Source organism: Cryptomeria japonica, chromosome 7, assembly GCF_030272615.1.
Source record: "Cryptomeria japonica chromosome 7, Sugi_1.0, whole genome shotgun sequence".
Lineage (NCBI taxonomy): Eukaryota > Viridiplantae > Streptophyta > Pinopsida > Cupressales > Cupressaceae > Cryptomeria > Cryptomeria japonica.
The window spans coordinates 640324406-640343858 of NC_081411.1; positions in this window are offsets into that span (position 1 = coordinate 640324406).

A 19453-nucleotide genomic window follows, 5' to 3' on the forward strand; every position below is an offset into this window, starting at 1 on the left:
TTGTGATAGGACACCATTCGTGGAGCCAAAATTCGAATTTGAATTTTGGAGAATCTTTTGTATAAGTGACTGTTTGTCACTCTTTTTTCTCTAGTTCTAGAGTTTGGGATTGTGTAGAAATAGATATTCATGCTCCTGTAACTCATTTCTTATGAGTTTTCTAGATTTGTAATGCAGATACCTCCTATTGAACAATAAAGAAGTCCATTTGCTTCTCAGATTTGTGTTGTTCAAGCATTGTGTGAGTTCTTAGAGTGATTTTTTTGTGATTTTTATAGAATCCTTCTTTTCATCTTATTACCTCAGTGTTATGATCATATGCAGCATGTTATAGTGCAAGTCAGTGAAAGTGTTGTTATATTTAATGTTTGAAGTTGCGAAAATATTAGTGTTTTCCTCCAGCAAGAATATAAAAGTTTAGACCTTTCATATGAATCATTTTTGCAAGCATGTATATTTGAGTTGTGAGATTACAAGACTTCATTATCTGAGTATTTTGTGAGGTTTGTAAGCATTTTCAAGTCAGTTTTAGTCATTGGTGGATCACCTTTTTAGTAGTAGTTTCATTTTATGCATATCCTTCTTTCCTTTTCTCAGAAATTCAATTAAGTTTTTAGGTGATCAAATAGGAATCCGACCTATAATCCGAAGGTCTTCTCTCATAATAGGATACCCACAGCTTGAGAGTAGTCCAATGTGTCAGGGGATTGTAGGAAATTAAAGCTTGCATTAGGTGTAAATCCCCATGACAATAGTTTTTGGCACTCCCGGTGGGACTGTTGGACTTTATAGTTCATAGAAGGCCATCGTACCCTGCCTTGGTGTGTGCAGCAACAAATTATCTTTCACACCCAGTGACTCAAATCTTTGGTATTTAAGCAGTCCAATCTTCCTAGCTTATGAGAAAATACTAGACTAGGAAAAGTGCAGCCTCAGTCAATCATACCTAGCTATCACCCCACAAAAGGATAGCTAGGATAGTTAACAAAGTTCCAAATCCAGCAGTTGGTGTGTTGCTAGTTATTCCTAATTCTTACCTTGCTATTACAGTGTATAATAATCCACTGTTTGCAAGTTCTTCCAATTAGAATACAAAAAATACCACTAGTTCTACCAGTGCTGCTACCTCTAATAGTAGTATGGCTCTTAATTAGCCCCCTAGGGTTCATCCATTTGTGCCTTTTAACCAAGGTAGTCCTTTAAATTTGGCTCAGCATAATGATATACCATCTGGAGCACTTAAGATTTTGCCATTTTTCACTAGAGAGGATCAAACAAGAGCCATTGAACATATCAGATATGTGGCTTCCTTGTATTATTGTAGAAAATATTGTTTTGAGGCTTTTGGCTGCCTCTTTCAAAGGGAAAGTCCCTTCAGTGGTTTAGGGGTCTGCTAGTGAACTCGATAGCTATGTGGGATGAGTTGGGATAACTTTTGAATCAACAATTTGAAGATAAGTCAGACCATGTCTCATTGGTGGAGAAACTCACTACCATCAAAAGAGCTCCACATGAGCATATGATGGACTTCAACTACTGGTTTCAAAGGACTTGGAATCAGATTCCAACATCGGTAAAACCTTTTAATGATTATGCTTTTTTGTTTTACCTAAAGGCTTTGAATAGTGATATTGCACTCATGATATAGTCTATGGGGGGGAATACTTTACCAACAACATTTGATGTTGCTGTTAGGGCTGATAATAATCTTATTCAAGTAGGGAAGATAGCACCTAGGCCTTCGATGCCAATTTTTGTTGATATACAACCCATTATCCATGTAGTTCCACTTATTATAGCTGTTGTACCTTCGTTTCTAGCATATAATACTCAAGTTGCAGTTCAAGAGCATGCTGTCCCTAGTCATTTGCAGGAGATAATAAGTATTAAGGACCAAAATGCTAACCTACAGAAGACTTTGCAGAACTTTGGTAATGAGTTGGTTAATATCAAGAAAGCCCAAACTCAACCACCTTACCAAATTCCTTTCCAAGCTCCATACCAAGCCCCGTACCAACCAAACTCTCAAGGTCAAAGAAGGAATTTTAAACAAAGGCCCTTTAAATTGTATAATCCTAATACACCTAGTTCCTCAAGGGATATTGTTCTAGTCCAGAACAACTTGGTAGCTGACTATGAATGGTGTTTTCCTTGCAACCAGCCACATAACCAATCTACATGCTCCAATGGCATGTTGAATAAGGCATTGATGGTGCAAAATAATATTGTTGTTCCAATAAGTCAGTCTCAGGAAGTTAATGAACAACAATCTGCACCTATGGGACAAGGTAGTCCTAATGTTACCTTGATGAATTGGCAAGGTGAGGAGTTTTATGGGGTTAATCAACCTCAAAATTAGTCATATATCACTGTAGCAGCCAACACATGATCTAAGAAAAGGGCTGTTGACTTAGGGCAACAGACTGATAAGAATAATAATCAACCTTCCTCAAGTACCCAAGCTCAGGCAGGGTCTTCCTCTACTCAAAATATGCAGATTCTTCAGAGATTACAACCCATGGTGACTAAAGATCAGCCAAAAAGCCAACTTCAGCCAGCACAAGTGCAAAAGGACACTACTGTTCCTAAAGGACATCAGAAGGTTAGTATGACTGATTTTAATATTTTGGATCAGTTGAAGAAAACTCATGTTAGTGTGTTGATGTGGGATTCCCTAGCTCTACATGGGCAAAAAGATTTGTTACATGATGTTTGGTCTAACCTCTTCTTGACTGCTTAGCCATCTAATCAACAAGCTTCTAAGGATGTCATTACCAATAAACCCCAGCAAAAGAATGAACAACAATCACAACAACCCAAGGTAAACAAACCACCCCCCTTCTATGTTACTTTAATCATTGGCCAACACCTAGTACATAATTGCATGATAGATTCAGGTGCAAGTAGCTCAATTATGTCCAAGAAGTTGGTTGACCAGTTAGGATTGACTTATGAGCCATTGAATAAGGGTGTAGTGTAGTTAGATGGGACTGGTGTAAATACTATAGGAGTCATTAAAAATCTGAGTCTAACACTTCCTGCTTGCCCTAATTTTGCTATTCTGCAAGATGTATATGTGATAGACCTGCCACCCTATTTTGCAATCTGCTTGTCAAGAGACTTTACAACCAAATTAGGGGGTTATTTGTCATTTGATTGGTCCCATATGTTTTTTAGGAATAGGTATGGAGCTGAAGTTACTATTAAATCATAAGCTTTAGGTAATGATCACATAGAACCCTATGTCCCTAGTGCTGTCAATGCCAATTTTACCATTCATGAGAAAGAGGACCAACCCATTCCACGTGATCCAAACACCCCTATTGATGACATCCCCAACATTATTCTAGATGAGTGGGCACCTAAAAATCTTGAAGATGATCCTTTTAAACATATGGATGAGGTAAGTCTTGGAGTTTATATATTTCATGAACAAGGTTCTGCTGTCCTGAACTTGGTGAAGGATGCGGGACAACAAGATGAGCAACATCAAAATGAGCTTTGGAAGCTCTATTTTGATGGGTCAAGAAGTAAGAATGGTGTTGGAGGTGGATGCATGTTTATTTACCCTAATGATGATAAGTATTATGCAGCTTTTAGGTTTTCTTTCAACTACACCAACAATACAACTGAGTATGAGGACTTGATTCATGGTCTACAATGGGCAAGAAAGAGGGGTATCATCTGTTTTCAGGTATATGGTGACATTGAATTGATTGTGAAGCAGGTAAGAGTTCTCCATACTACTAGGAATGAACTTTTGAAGTCTTACAAGCATAGATTATAGGATCTTATTAAAGATTTTCAGACTTTTAATCTGCTACCATTCCTAGAAATTTGAATAAACATGCATATAAACTTGCTGCAATGGGAGCACAATATGATATTCCAAGTGATATCAGAAATATTAATAAACAACAATATGTAAAAGTGATTGTTAGGTCTTTTATTCCTAACAATGCTGATCATTGGCAAGTTTTTCATAGTGATCAACAAATTATTAACTTTTTGAGAGAAGAGGCAAAATTTTCAGGTAGCAATCAAGAGAAGCTTAAGCAACAATATGATGATCAAATCATATAGCTGAAATCAAACAAGCTACCTAAAGGTTTGGTCACATTGGAGTCAATTTTCAGTGAGGATGACCAAGTGAGAAAAGAAAATTTGAGCTTGCAGATCAAGGAAGAACACTATGAAAATGTTGAGATTTTCAAGGACAAGCTTTTAAAGCTTGGCAAGGTATGTACTTTAGAGGAAAGGCATGCATTTTTTTTACTTTACCAACAGTTTAGTCACATATTTTCTTGACGATATTCTGATTTAAAAGGATTTGACCCTAGTATTGCTCAGCATACCATTGAGCTTGAGCCAAATGCTAAACCTATGAGGCAAAAATAGAGGCCTCTTAACCCAAAGCTTGTGCCCCTTATGGTCAAATAACTTAATAAGCTCATTGAGAGAAGAATCATTTTTCCTCTTAAACACACCTCTTGGGTGTCAAACCTTGTCCCAGTTAGGAAAAAGAATGGTGAAATCAGACTTTGTGTTGTTTTTTGAGACCTCAATAGAGCCTCATTAAAGGATAGATATTCCTTGCCCTCTATGGAGTAGATTCTGCAAGTTGTTGCAAGTTCTGAGAGATTCTCCTTGCTAGATGGATTTTCAGGTTATAACCAAGTTTTAGTGAAGGAGGAGGATCAATTCAAAACAACATTCACAACTAAATGAGGTACTATGACATATAAGAAGATGACATTTGGTTTATTAAATGCTGGTGCCACTTTTCAGCATGCCATGCATATGACATTTCATGGTTTGATGTATAAGTTTGTACTTTTTTATTTGGATGATATCACTATTTATTCCAGAAATTCAGCTGAACACTTAGCTCACCTAAAAAAGATTTTTGATAGGTGCGGGGAGTATGGTGTATCTCTTAACCCAAAAAAATGTGTGTTTGTTGTTCATGAGGGTAAGCTTCTAGGTTATGTGGTGTCAAAAGAAGGTATTACTATTGATCGGGAGAGGGTAAGTGCAATTATTTCTCTTCCCCTACCAGCACACAAGAGGGCTTGCAAAGCTTCTTGGGTAGGATTAATTTTGTTAGAAGGTTTATTCTAGATATTGCAGAATTATTAAAGCCTCTAACTTCTATGCTGAAAAAGTATATTCCTTTCAACTGGTCTAAGGATAGAAAGAGGAGTTTTGAGTTGATAAAGGATACACTTATAGCTGCTCCTACTTTGCTGAACCCAGATTTCTCAAAAGACTTTATCTTGTATGCTTATGGCAGCATTGACAACATTTCAGCTATGTTGGTTCAAGAGAATGAACATGGTTTAGAGAAACCCTTAGTCTTTTTCAGTCAAGGCCTTAAGGACTATGAGGAGAAGTACTCTTTTGTTGAAAAACATGTTCTTGCTGTTGTTAGAAGTTTGAAAAAGTTTAAGCATTTTCTATCTAACAACATGATTAAATTGATGGTTGCCCACTTCTCAGTTAAAGAGTTTTTTCTTAGCAGGGACTTAAATGATAAGAGGGTTGGTTGGGTGACTAAGGCGATGTAATTTGATGTTGATATTAAAGTCACCAAGCTGGTCAGAGGTAAGGGACTGTATGAAAAACTTGCTGATCACACAAACCTCAGTGAAGAGAATGAGGAGAAGACTATTTTAGCCCTCCAAGATGAAGAACCAACAACTATTCCTGTTCCTCCTACTAGCTTAGTACAAGAAATGAATTGTTTCTTGCCGACTGATGAGTGTCCTCATGTATTAAGTAAGTCAAAAAGAAAGTATTATAGACTTTAGTCCATTCCCTATGTACTCTTGAACGATTTTCTATTTAGAAAGGATTTTCATGGTGTATTGTTGAGATGCATAGATGCTGATTAGGTTGATAAGGTATTGCATGAGTTTCATGAAGGATCAATAGGTGGGCATTTTTCAGCAAGAGTTGCAACTCTTAAAGTTATGAAAGGAGGCTATTATTGGCCTAATTTATTCAAAGATGCACATTCCCGGGTTAGAAAGTGTAAAGAATGTGCTATGTTTGTAGGAAAAGAGAGGTTGGCAACACTGCCTTTGCAACCTATCTAGGTAGAACAACCCTTTTTGAAGTGGGGTTTAGACTTCATTGGAGTCATAAATCCGCCTTCAAGTGCTAGCCACAAGTGGGTGCTCATAGCCATTGATTATTTTACTAAGTGGACTGAGGCTATGGCACTAAAGGAAGCAAATGAGACAACTGTTTTGAACTTCTATGATGAGTTGATAACTAGATTTGGTGTTCCTAAATCTATAGTTTTAGATAATTCTCTTTCTTTTGTAGGGAGTAGAATATATGATTGGGTAGTAAAGAATGGTGTTTATCTCAACACCTCATCTAACTATTACCCGCAGGGTAATGGACAAGCTGAGTCCATAAATAAGAATATTCTTAGAATCATTAAGAGGACCATGGAAGGAAGTCAGAGAGCTTAGCATACCAAGCTTAAATAAGCCTTATGGGATGATAGGATTATGCCAAAAAGATCTACTGGAATGTCACCATACATGCTTGTGTATGGGATAGAAGCAAGGTTACCAATTTAACTTAAATTTCTAGCAATTGATCTAGCTAACCAACTGGATATGATTGAGGAAGAGCCTATGATAGCAAGATTGACTCAACTGGTTGAGTTGGAAGAAGTTAGAAATGAGGCAATGAGGTAGATTGAGCATCACCAAGTTCAAATGTAAAGATATTTTGATAAGAGGGCTGCTCCTAGAGTTTTCAAGGAAGGTGATATTGTCCTAAAATGGGATGAATTCGAGAGTAGGTGAGGAAGACATACAAAGTTTGATGCTTTTTGGAGTGGGCCTTACATGATTTTTGAGTGCAAGAAGCACAATGCCTTCCAGCTATCTAAGATGGATGGTGAAGTTGAACTAATCCCAGTCAATGTGATTCACCTCAAGCATTTCTTTTGAGGTATGCCTAAAATCTATATATATTTCAACATTTTCTAGTGCAGAGTTCTTAAGGAGTAATAAGAGTCATACTACTGCAATCCATAGAAGCTATAGAAGAAAGGTGTCCATTATATGAAACAAGGAATATGTTTATCCTCTATCGCACACGAAAGTCATCTCCCTCATATAGCTACAATACATTGCCGTACCAGTGTTTTTCAAAGTTCTTTTGCTATTACCCTATCCTTTTTCATTGATTACAACCATATCATTCATGACAACAAGCTGTTTCAGCTTACTGTCACAAACCACATACCTATAAAACAATGGATTAGGACAGGTTTTGAGGATTTTTCAAAGTTCTTGCTGTGTTAGAAGTTGTGTTTTCATTTTTCTAAAGTTTCGGTGACTTTGTGTCCAATGGAAAACATTTAAGGTAGCTGGTCAAATGTTTAGCAGGGAAACATATAGAAGATGTCACCAAAAATGTTACCTATTTTCGCTAACAAGCTCAATCAAGTAGAACTTTCAAGTTTTGATATTCACAAAAGGTACATTCTTATTCTGTTGTTTTGCATTCATGTGTATAAAGAAAGAATGAACAAAAGATTACATTTCAGTGCTTCTAGTTCATAACAATAAAAGAGAAGTCTTTCTGAAAGAGTTTTTTATTGATATGAAATACATGTTGTCTCACACAAGCCATGAGACTGGCCTTTACTTCTTTAAAACAAAAGAAGAGCAACGAATACATGAATAAGCAAATTAAAGGCAAAATGCATGTAGAAGGGTAACCAGTCATTGCCTGTATGACTGGTTAAGTGTCTTGCTTCGTGTCTGAATTGGTTGTCCTAAGTTCTCCCGAATGTCCAAGTTCCTCCATTGGTCATATCAATGATATTAGACCCTAAAAGATCTAAGCAATCACTAGTTATGCACTCTACCTAATTATGTGCTTATGCATATATTGATGGATCCCAGTGTGCATCAAAAAAGGAAAAAACCTGATCATAAACCATCAAATGCATGTTTTGTCTAACTTGTTTGCTTCATGTGCAGGTATATAAAAAAAAGGTGTCCTGATTACAAATTTTATGTATGAGTGGGAGTAAATGAGGCTCCCATAAGGGTTGATCCCAACTCATAAATTGTATCCCTATAACTGCCCTTTGGTCATCAAGAAAATGGTATAAGTACCATCATATGAATATTCTCCTCACAAATTCTATCATTTTTGAGTATCAGTGGTTAAGAGAAGGATATGCATATGGTGGTGCCTACATCATCTCCTAGTAAACAAAAGATAATAAGAAATCAGGATGGAAAAGAATCAGTGCATTATCATTGCATAAAATGAAGAGTCCAATCAGATTAGGTATTGCTAAGAATCAAGCATAATGGAACATTAAAGGGATATGTATACCTCACATGAAACCTTTTGTTTCAATCAAATCAACAATAGTAAATGAATCATTTTATGTTTGTGTCATAGTGGGTTATGTAGTAAGCTGAAGAAAGTTCAATAAACTCATATCTAAAGGTTTTTTGTGGTTTGTTAAGCTTACTATATAAAGCCACTTATGAGAGACCCCAAGTTGCATCTCATATTTTGAGCAGCCAAGTGATGGGACCAAGACTATAGTCAGAGCAATATTCCTAACCAGAGATAGCAACTTTAGTAATTGTTACAATAACAATGAAAGATTAGAAATATAATAATCATAAAAGACATTAACATCTACACAGACTACAGACTCATGCTGTAGCAATAAAAGGTAAGATTATTGCAACATAATTAGGAGAAAAATCACAGTCAATAATGCCTATCTCAATCAAGTCTTATGACAGTATGAAGATCCTAGTACACAATGAAAGGAACAATCATAGTTTATAAACATAGATGTCATGCACCAAAAAGAGGATTTGAGCCCTTCTTGGTTAGGACAGTCACATGTACTATTTCACATTACTTGCACATTCATAGAAAGATGTGATAGTCATGTCAGATTTGTAACATACAAATAAGATAGAGAGCAAAGATGTTGCAGCATTAAGAACAATGAATAAGGAACAAGGTAGGAAAAGAAGTCAAACAACATCTTTTAAAGCCACTGTAGAAAGCAGTCCTCGCAACTGAACACAAATAGTCAACAAAATGAAGTAACAGTTAACATAGTTCTAGTGCAAGATCGAGGAAATATTATGAAGTTTGCCAAAATAGAGATATCATTCTTTTACAATCCATTGAAAAGAATCAATCACACTCAACATTAGTAGTTATAAGGTACAATAGAGAAGAGATGTAATACTAGCATATATAAATGCATACACATTGATTTGAATGCAAAAATGTCAGCATTTCAGTGCGAGTAGACTGTGGAAAATTATCAAACATGAGGAGTATTTAATCTCAAAGCATTGTCATCTACAAAGTGTAGTTAATGCCACAAAGAGACAGTCATAGCAGTCATCAGGGACAATATCAACTCATAACATGTGAACCTGAGAATCAAAAGGAAGTCTTGGGACATTTTAAGAGCTTACATTAATAGTTAGGCATTATAGACCAGTCAAACGATCAAACACAGTCTAGAACCATCCCAATCATAAAGTATGAGCAACATATTCATCCATATGATTGTAATAAAGGCATAGAATGGAGTTACAGTTTCAAGAGAGGATTTTTTAACCCTTTGATAGTGCCAAAGGAAAGTGAGTAGATCAAATATTGTGAACGTAAAAGAAAAACTCCTTGTCAATATCACATAGATATCAACATCTTCAGTTCAAATGTCAAACACATTGATAAAATAATGGTTATCACAACTTGAAAAGAGAAAAGATAGTCCATAGTAGTGATGAGTGGTTCATTAAAATAGTGACAGTGGTAATCATTACCTCATGAAGAGCTTTGTTATTTAAGTCTAATAACAACAATAGTCTCAGTGTATAAGGAAGAGAGTTAACAACCTCAAGAAGATAGCAGTGACCACTAACAAAAGAGACATGACACAGATGTTTGAAAGAATAGTCACAACTTTCAACAGTGCAATATGAGGACATTGTACACCATAAGAATGATGCTTAGTGATCAAGTGTAAAGTCTAGGATGGAGTGAACTTGACTTGTGTGGCACAAAATCAGTAAATGTACTGCCTTATCAATGTCACAGTATCCCAAGACAACCTACAAAGTTGATAGCAACCTCATTGAACAGTGAAAAGACTTAAATCCACATACAAGCCTACAATCTCATGATCAATGAAAGATAATGCAAGTCTCAGAAGACTTGTTGGCATTATGATGCATTTTTTATGATCAATAAAATGGTTGTCATTGTTAGAAACATCATCTTCTAAGTCTCCATAATCCATCGATAAAGGAGTAAATGGTAACCGTGAAGAACAAGAGTCCTTATTCCTATCGGCAATAAGTAGACCGATATATAGGGGTTAAACGACTAACTAGTGACTACACCACTATACAGAGGTTAATTGGCTAGGTAGTGAGTAGATCAGTATACAGGAGGTAACCGGCTAAGCAGTGAGTAGACCGGTATACAGGAGGTAAGCAGAATTGGACCGGTACATAGGCGACAACCAACAATACAGGAGTCTCAACCAACAGACTTAGAAACATACAGTTGAACCGATAGTCTTCCCTTTTCAACCGGTGAACTTATCGACATGAACGACTGTCATAACCGATATTCCCATAATGATTTTGGAGAGAAATTTGAGGTGTGATAACATAATTTTGAATCTGATTTTTGCAGGGAAAGTTGGGGCCAAAACTAAAGGCTAATATATTCACATCATTCATTCTGATTGTGTTGTTGTCATTGTGAAAAAGATCTATGTGAATGTAAATAGGGGGAGCAGAATAGAGTGCAGTAGATAGAGGTATGAATCGGTGAAGTCAACACTGATCAGAAGAACAAAGCATGCAAAGTGGATCTATGAGACAAAGGTAGTGTCATCAGATAGATCAATCATCTTTTTTGCCTTCTAATAATTGCAGAATTGTAAATCCCTTAACAAGGTGAACCTTAACCGGTTCTTTATGTAAAATCTCTTAGCCGAGTCACTTCAGATATGAAGTTGCAAAATCCTCTAGCAAGGTGAACTTTAACAAGTTCTAATGTATTCTTAATCGGATACCAGTCACTTCTAATAGGGTGATGCTCTTAGAAAGAATTGGTTGTAAGCTCTTAAGAGGGCACTCTTTTTCATTGAAGTAAAATAGATTGTGGGTTATCCCCACCGTGGTTTTCTCCCTGTAAGCGAGAGTTTCCATGTATAATTGCTAGTGTTAAGTGATGCTTATTTGTGCATGCAAATCTCTTTTCTTTGATGTTCTCTACTTTTATGATTTTTGCAATAATTAAGTTAATTTGGAAGGATAGTTGCAGACCAATCAGTTTGAATGTTTGAATTGTGTATAAACCATTTTGATTGATTTACCCCCCCTCTTAGTCACTGGTTAATACTAACAAGATTGTGACAGTCGCTCCCAAGCATTAACCCTTTTACAAAATTAGGGTGAATCATAGTATACAATGATAACAAACAAACAATGAAGCTACAAATCAATTACAAATACAATGATTTGTATCATGCCAAGTATCACAGTGATAGTTTCAATCTTCATAGCAACATTCATAGTGAAATCTAGAGAAAGTCTACCTGCAAAGAAGGTATCTCAGTCTAGACAAAAATAATGGTCATTATCACCATGAGCACATTCAATGATCAAATATATGATAGTGTTCACAAAGAAAAGCATTCTACAAGGTTATAACCCTTTTCCTTCATAAGATTGTAAGTCTAGGGCATCCTTGGTAACGAGAGCATCCTTGGTAATGTCTTGTAAAGGAAAATTCTAGGTCTTCATATCCGTAAGCTAGGATAGACAGTGAGAGACAAACACTAAAGTATGGACAAGATAATAATTTTAAGGGCAACAAAATGCAAGTCTAGAAATCAGGAAATAACCAACAGAGGTAACTATTTCAGATGAAAATAAAAAACCTCTTGAAGTTTGAGAATTAGGAAAATCCCATAGTAGTGCTTTCCAGATAGAACAATATATCGACAGTCAAAAGTCACCAAAGGGTAATTAATAAGGTCAAACGATAAAAATGACAGTAATTTCAAAGAGATAGAGGAAAAGAACAATTTCCAGCCACAAAATGAATAGAGAAAAGAGTGTATCTAGTAAATGGAGCTTATCCCGTGGGTTTCCCTACAAAATTCCTCAACAAACCTTCAATGAAGACAAAAAATAAGAGGGTTTCATCTCAAACCATAGCACCTCCATGGTGGTGCTCAACAAATAGGAGAGAAGCGACAAAGACAAACAAAGATAAAATGATTGCATTTCTTTTGTTAGGTTTCCCAAACCCTAATAGGGTTTGATGATTACAAATGATGTTTTTCTTTTCATATGGGTTGTGGATTTTATTTATTTGACCTTTTTATTTCTCTTAAAGTGTTTGATTAACACTTATTTGAATTTAGTCAAATAGGCCTTTAGGGTTTTTATTAAATTCCTTTATTTTTGCATTTATTTTCAAATTGTAAATCTTCATTTAAGTGACAGTATAAATCACTTAAACTGGATGATATTTTAAAATACAAAAATAAAGGATGTCATACGTTGAGTCTTTGAAGCATAAACAAAAGGTTTAGGTGTAGTTGTCATCAGAGTTCCAAATTGCATATAGGAGTCACTTGAGTTGATTTGTAGAAAAGTAGAGTTAAGGTTGGTGATTTGTCACCAAATTGTGAGTCCCACTTCAGTTTAAGAGTCCTTGGAGTTAGTATTTTAGTCAAGGAGGGTTTTTAGGGGTGTAACTCCTTGTCACTTTCAATTTGACCCCTGATTTTGAGGGATTTTGGGTTGAATCTGCCCAAGGAGGTGGTTATCTTTTGGACAACTCTTTTTGCAATTTGAGGGAAGTGATCTTTTAGTTAGGTCCTGATTTTGAGGAGAAACTTAGAGTTGTGATAGGACACCATTCTTGGAGCCAAAATTCGAATTTGAATTTTGGAGAAGCTTTTGTATAAGTGACTGTTTGTCACTCTTTTTTCTCTAGTTCTAGAGTTTGGGATTGTGTAGAAACAGATATTCATGCTCCTGTAACTCATTTCTTATGAGTTTTCTAGATTTGTAATGTAGATACCTCTTATTGATCAATAAAGAAGTCCATTTCCTTCTTAGATTTGTGTTGTTCAAGCATTGTGTGAGTTCTTAGAGTGATTTTTTTGTGATTTTTATAGAATCCTTCTTTTCATCTTATTGTCTCAGTGTTATGATCACATGCAACATGTTATAGTGAAAGTCAGTCAAAGTGTTGTTATATTTAATGTTTGAAGCTGTGAAAATATTAGTGTTTTCCTCCTGCAAACATATAAAAGTTTAGACCTTTCATATGAATCATTTTTGCAAGCATGTAAATTTGAGTTGTGAGAGTACAAGACTTCATTATCTGAGTATTTTTTGAGGTTTGTAAGCATTTGCAAGTTAGTTTTAGTCATTGATGGATCACCTTTTTAGCAGTAGTTTCATTTTATACATATCCTTCTTCCCTTTTCTCAGAAATTCAATTAAGTTTTTAGGTGATCAAATAGGAAGCCAACCTATAATCTAGAGGTCTTCTCTCATAATAGGATACCCACAGCCTGAGAGTAGTCCAATGTGTCATGAGATTGCAGGAAATTCAAGCTTGCATCGGGTGCAAATCCCCATGACAACAGAGACTTTTTCTTTGATAGCTAGAATTAAAGTTGTTATATTATTTCTTTCTTATGCCACTTACAAAGATTTCAAGGTTTATCTGATGGATGTCAAGTTAGCCTTTCTGAATAGTGATCTGGAAGAAAAAGTTTATATTGAGAAATCAGTTGGTTTTCAGTTGATAGATCAAAAGGATATGGTTTGTAGGTTGAATGAAGCATCATATGGATTGAAGTGAGCTCCAAGAGCTTGGTATGCCTGATTGGATAAGTATTTGATGAAGCTTGAATTTAATAAAGGTACAATTGATAGTAATTTGTACTTCAAGATTGATCATGTTAACATCTTGATTGTTGAAATTTGTGTTGATGACATTATTTTTGGTGGAAATAATGGTTTGTGCAAGAAGTTTGCTGATTATATGCAAAATAATTTTGAGATGTCTACGATTGGTGAGATGAAATTATTTTTGGGATTGCAAATTACTTAATTGGATAAAGGTTTTATAATATCTTAGTCTAAGTATGTGAAGGAATTATTGAAGAAGTTTGGTTTATATGATGCAAAGCCTATTGGTACACCTTTGGTGACCAGATGTAAGTTGACAAAGGATGATGATTTTTTGAAAGCAAATCAGACTAGATACAAATCTATGATTGGTGAACTATTGTATTTGACTCAGACTAGACTTGATATTATGAATGATATTTGTCTTGTTGCTAGATTTCAAGTTGATCCTAAGGAATCTCATGTTGTTTCTATGAAAATAATTTTTAGATATTTAAAACAGAGAGTTGATTCTGATTTATGGTATACTAGAGATGATGATTTTACTTTAAGTGCTTTTACTGATGTTGATTGGGCAGGTGATGTTGATGACAAAAAGAGTACTAGTGGTGGTGCATTTTTCTTGGGTAAGAGATTAGTTTCATGGATGAGTAAGAAACAAAAAGCTATCTCTTTGTCTACTGCAAAAGATGAATACATTGCTACTACTAGCAATTGTACTTAGGTGATTTGGATGAAGCAGTTGTTGAAGGATATCAAAGTTATTTTTGGTGAGCCTACTGCTATATACTATGATAATTCAAGTGCTATAAATTTTTCTAAGAATTCAGTTTTGCATTCAAAGACTAAGCATATATCAATCAAATTTCTTTTCTTGAGAGAGAAGGTGAATGAGAAGGAAGTCATATTGGAGTATGTATCTACAAAGGAAGAGATTGCAAATATATTCACAAAGCCTTTGCCTAAAAATACATTTGAGTATCTCAGAGACAAGCTAGGGGTGATTTCCTATCCTAATGAGAACTAAGATGCATGGACTTGCATCATTCCAGTGAACTTCATAGAGATATCTTGTGATCTAGATGGATGAGTGAGGCTGCTACTCAGGGGGGGTAGTCAGTGTGTTGTTCAGGTGTTCAGATTTGTATGTTTATCTAAGGGGGAGAGACTATCTTGTAGGGTGAGAGAATAATGAATTTTTTATGTGCCTTTTGAATTGATGTCAAAGGGAGAGAGAAGAATGTGAAAAACTGCTATATCCTGTACTGATCTGAGGGGGATATTGTTGAGAGTTATAGGATATTGTTGAGTATTGTTTCCTTTCTTTACATTGATTGTTTTTCACATCCATATGTTGCCACAAATGCCAAAGGGGGAGATTGTTGGATACTATTGAGAATTTTGTTGGAATGATGTGTTGTCATTGATGTCAACATATTCTTTTGTGTATTCTAGTATTGCAGTCAGATTCAGTGAGTTGGTTTGGTCAGTGTGTTGCAATTGAGATATTGAGGTTTAATGGGTTTTGAGATAAGTATCTCTAGTTGATTCAACAAAAGTTTCAATGGTTCACATGATGTTTTTATTGAGTTGTGAGATCCGGTATTGAGGTTGGTTATTTAGTTGTTCATATTATTTGATATTCTGTATTATGCTCCATGTTGCTCTGAAATTGCAATGTCTTGGTTTGAAGATTTGGTAAAGTATTTGGGATGTTCATACGTGTCCTCAATTTAGATGGTTCATGATTTGGAGGTCCGTAAGTGAATCTTTCAGTTTGACAATCAGTTCAGTGTTTTCTCTTGTGGTTCAATATAATAAAAGTGGTGATGTTATAGTTGTTGATGTGGTGATTCACATTTCTTGTGGATGTTTCTAGATTGGGTCCTATCTGTGTTGAGGGTCTGCATTGATTTTTGTGTGCATTGATCATTTTCTTGATTTGGTGGTGTTCTTTGTGTTATGTGACATTCATGATGATTGTAGCATATTGTAGGTGTTGAAGGCATAATTCTTGTAAGTGTTTCTTGCATGCGGTGTTGGTTTAGGTCCAGAATATGTCTTAGCTGATATTGTTTTGGTTTGCATGTATTGTTGTAGCATGTGAGGTTATTGTTTTGTAATTTGTATTGAGGGTTGAGCCGACCTTGAAATATAGGTTGATGATTTGTACAAATATATGTGATATTAATGTGAGAGTTGTATCTACATGTGAAAACATTGATTTGATCTTTTAGTAGTAGAGGAGAAGTGCGAAGAAGTGTGAAGAAGTGTGAAGAAGTGCAGAAGAGTAGAGTTTGAGTATATGTGCTTAACTAGAACTATAACCAGGCATTAGGAGATGCTATTTCATCAGTTCATGATCCTCTAGATGCAATTCAAATGTTTTTTAAGGAAGTGAGCCTTCCCCAGGTTTGTAGCCCTTCTTGTTTTGTGATTTGAGTAGTGAGCTCTAGGCAGTGTGTCTGAATGCATGTGCATTCCCCATTGCAATATTTTCACTTACTCCTAACAAGGTATTATCTCATTGTGGGTAGGTTCCCATCGTGGTTTTTCCCTTAACCAGTTTTTCCATGTCAAAAATCTTGGTGTTATGTGTGTTATTGATGTGGTGTTGATTTATGATTTTACTGTTTATTATCAGATCTAAATGTTTGTTTGAGTTGTGTAGAGTTTGAGAGAAAATAGATTCACCCCCCTCTCAGTTTGCTGCATTGTTGCCAACACCAATATGTACGCTTTGTTTCTGGATGGAAGGTTTATGCGTCTCACAAAGTCTAAACCCCATTTTCAAATGGTTCAATAGATAAATTTAGTACATGCATTGACATTTATTACATTTCTAAACAAATTTCTTGTAATGTTTGTGAGGTACCGGTCAATAGTATCCAAAAGTAAGAATATTTTTGGTAGTACACTGAGCTACAAAATATCCTCCACATGGTTAAGTATGACATTCTTAAATTATGTTGAATACACCATCTTTGGCTACACAATGATACATGACGTTATCAATACCATTATGAAAGAGAAATCCCTTGATCAATGTATGTTAACCACTTAGTCGAACAAGTTTGTTGTGATCTATTGGAGAGAAATATGCGGAAAACTTGTCAGTGAGTAAATAGTTGGAAATATGTGCAAACCACATAATTTTTACATAAATGGAAAAGAGATGCTCATCTATAAATTATAAATTGGAGTAGGCTCATCATTGCATTGCAATATGGATAAGAAATATACAACAACATTCTCATGACCAAATGTCAAATTCTTGTAATAATAATAACTATTTGATAAATAGTATAGTGACATCAAGTTTATTCATTAAAAACCAAATTGAATAATGATTTGAATGAATAAACACTTTATATCTTGTGATAAAATGACAAAACATATTAATTGCATGTATAATAGCCAAAATTACTCTTCAGTTACTATGCAGTTTACCTTAACACATATGGAATTTTTATTTATGTAATAAATAGAACATAAGAGCATGTCATATTTTTGTCCCATTTAAGTATCATAACAATTAGTGTGAATATGGAATGGCAATTCCCAATTAGGGTCACATAATATTGGTGTGATAATAAGGTTTTCTTTAATTGCCTCAAAAACTTGTTAACACTCTATTGTCCATGAGAAGATATTGTATTTACCTAACAAAAAAAAAAGAGGTGAGACAATTTTACTTAAACCTTATATAATATCTTGCATGCCCTAGGAAACTACTCACATATTTTTGACAAGTGGGTGCATAGGTAAATCTTAAATATTTGGTACCTTTTTAGGATCAACTTCAATACCTTTAGAATAAATCTAGTGACCCAACACTATCCTTTTTGTCATTAGAAAATGAAATTTCTCAAAAAATGGGAGATAAGTTGGTCTTCACATTATTGAAGAATTTTTTCAAGAGATCCTTTGGTTTCCTCATAAATATTACCATAAATAGTGAAATAATTCATATATACTTTGACACAATCATGAATAAGATCAACAAATATACTTAAAAATTCCCTTTGAAAAGTTGCATGACCATTACATAAACCAAAAGGTAAAACATTATATGCAAATGTACCCCAAGGACAAGTAAAATTATTTTTGTCAAGGGGTCTTCAAGTGTTATCCTAATTGTATTCATTGAAATCATCCAAGAAAGAAAAGAACATTTTCCCTGCAAGAGTGTCAAGAATTTGATTAGTAAAAGGCAATGGAAAATGATCATTTTCACTTTATTTATTAATATCTCTATAATCAATACAAATTTCCACTTACTGCTTTTCTTGGGCAATAATACCAAAAGAGAAAACCAATGTCTATCTGAAATTGGATGCATAAAGCCTACATTTAACTTTTTTTGTAATTCTTCCTTGAAAATTTCTCACAAAATGGGATTTATTCTTCTTTGTGGTTGTCTTATTGGATGACTACCTTATTCCATGTATAAACATGTGTTGAACGCACAAGAGTACTGAGGGAGTGGGGGGGGAGGGGGTGAATCAGTACTTAAATAATTTCTTTAATATGATCAACAAAAAATCATCAAATGTAATTATCTAATTGCAAGAAGAGAGACACAAAGAAAATGACCATAACACCAAATTTTCATGGAAAAACCAACAAAGGAAAAATCATGGTAAGTAGCTACTTAGATATACTGTCTAAATCCAACCTCATAATAATATAAATATAAGTACAACTTTGTTTTAGGGATACAACCTAAGGAAGCAACAAATCCCTGAAATATAACTTTGTTTTAGGGTAACAACTCAAGGAACCAACAACTCTCTTAGATATTGTGGTACCTATGAAGTGTGATACCTGTAGCTGCAATACAAACACTTAATAGATCATTACAAGCATGGTTAGAAAATTTTAAAAAAACAAAGATAAAACCATGGCAAAGCGATCTATCGCCTCCTAAGAGATGTGAGTGTGGATTTTCTCTCAGATCTGGATAAGTAAATTCCAGTGACTTGACTACACCTAGATGGAGGATTTGAAATGATAATGATGCAATTAAGATAGAAAGGAGAATGATTAAGCTACACAATTTAATAATTATGCTATAAAAATGATCAAATTAAGCTAGATCTAAGATGCAATTGCCTATAATAACAATGCTCAAATGATATGCTAAGAGATATTAGGCCTATAGTAACAATGCCTAAAATGCAAATGAGATGGGATGATTATTGCTCCAAAATGGGGGATATTTATAGGATTTCCAAGGCCAGGGGTGAGGTGGCAAGAATCAACGATCAAGATTGAGTCTGAAGATATCAATGGTGAAATTGGAGGAGGTTGGAAAAGAGGTTGGAGGAAAGGGGACATTTGTCATCTCTATGGTGACAAGTGTCAAGGGGATTCGAAGAGAGGGGACATGTGGCCCAAGAATGCCATGTGTCTCAAGGGAAGAGTATCCACACCATAGGAGGTTAGGATGTGCAATCTAAGATAAGTTTAAT